The sequence below is a fragment of the Fukomys damarensis genome, unplaced genomic scaffold (assembly GCF_012274545.1).
Source record: "Fukomys damarensis isolate Sample0158 unplaced genomic scaffold, DMR_v1.0_HiC HiC_scaffold_13, whole genome shotgun sequence".
In the NCBI taxonomy this organism is placed as follows: domain Eukaryota; kingdom Metazoa; phylum Chordata; class Mammalia; order Rodentia; family Bathyergidae; genus Fukomys; species Fukomys damarensis.
In genome coordinates this window covers 85823-87437 of record NW_022900925.1, presented here as the reverse complement: position 1 = coordinate 87437, position 1615 = coordinate 85823, and the positions used below count along the sequence as shown (strand labels likewise).

Sequence of the window (1615 nt, the reverse complement as noted above, 5' to 3'; positions counted from 1 at the left end):
GGCAACAGAGCCATTGCAGGGTGTATCACAATCCCCAACTTGAAACTATGCTACAAAGCCACTGTGATAAAAACAGCATAGCCCTGGCAAAGAAGCAGACTGAAGGATCAGTGGAAAATGATGCAGAAAGAACTCCTGACATATTCAGGAAGCTCATCATTGACAAAGGAGCCAACCATCCTTATTGCAAGAATGATAGCCTCTTTAATAAATGGTGTTGGGGGCCAGGATTTGGCTCAATGTTTCCACTGCTTACTTCACAAGCACAAGGCCCTGAGTTCAATCCATGGTACCAAAAAAAAAATGGTATTGGAAAAACTGGATTTCAACTTGTCAAAGATTTAAACTAACCCGTATCTTTCACCATGCACTAAACTAAAATCCAAGTAGATTAAAGTTATAAATATTAAAATAGAAACACAAAACTTGCTGGAAGATAAGTTAGGTAGAACTCTTCAAGATAATGGCATAGGAAAATACTTTATGAAGAAATTCTCAGCAGCATGGGAAGTAGTCCAAATAATCTCATCTTTTTTTTTTTTTTTTTTTTTTTGGTACCAGGGATCGAACTTGGGTCCTTGCGCTTGCAAGTCAGGCAGCAGAACCACTGAGCTAAATCCCCAGCTAGGGATCTCATCTTTTTAAAAAGCTTCTGCACTGCCAGAGAAATAACCAGCAGAGCTAAGAGACAACCCACTATATGGGAAAAAATTTTAACCAGCTGTTCCTCAGGCAATGGTCTACTATCTAGAATACACAAAGAATTCAAACAATTTAGATCCGTGCTTGCTTCGGCAGCACATATACTCAAATTGGAATGATACAGAGGATTAGCATGGCCTCTGTGCAGGAAAGACATGCAAATTCATGAATGTTCCATATTTTTTTAAAAATCAGACCCCCCTCATAAAAGACCCAATTAAAAAATGGGCATCTGAAATGAACTGACCTTTCTCAGACAAAGAAGTAAAAGCAGCAAATAAACATATAAAAAATGTTCAACATCACTGGTCATTCGAGAGATGCAGATGAAAACAACATTGAGATTTCACCTCACCCCAGAAAGAATGACTGCTATCAAGAAATCAACCAATAACAAATGCTGTTGGGGGTGAGGGGAGAAAGGAAGCCTTCTTCATTTTTAGTGGGAGTGCAGAATGGAAATCAATATGCAGATACCTCAGAGAACTAGGATTAGAAGTCCTATTAGACCCAGCTATTCCTCTGCTGGATGTCTTCTCCAAAAAAGCAAAGAATCATACCATAGTGATATATGCTCACTTATGTTTATAGAGGCACAGTTTGTAATAGCTAAAACTTGGAAATAGCCTAATTGCCCATCAACTGAAGGCTTGATAAAGAAAATTTTATAAAATGGAGTACTACTCAGCCATAAAGAGTAAGAAACTAGAGATATTTATAGGTAAGTGAATGCACATTGAGTCCATACTCTTAAGTAAAATTATTAAGTCACATACGTGTAAGTGCCAAATAGTTTCTCTGGTGTGGAAATCTAAAAGTGTAAATAAGGATCAAAATGTAAAATTGATATTGTGTAATAGGAAGAAAAGTTCTAATGTAGTAGAGGAAGTAGGAGTGTTAGGGGAAAGGTAAA

The 1615-nt window shown here is 37.3% G+C and overlaps 1 non-coding gene across 1 annotated transcript; it reads left to right on the top strand.

Moving 5' to 3' along the window:
• The first annotated feature begins 782 nt into the window (after positions 1-782).
• LOC117285951 lies at positions 783-887 on the top strand. Its single transcript, XR_004517070.1, has one exon. It is a non-coding gene; the product is annotated as a U6 spliceosomal RNA (small nuclear RNA).
• The last annotated feature ends 728 nt before the right edge of the window (positions 888-1615 follow it).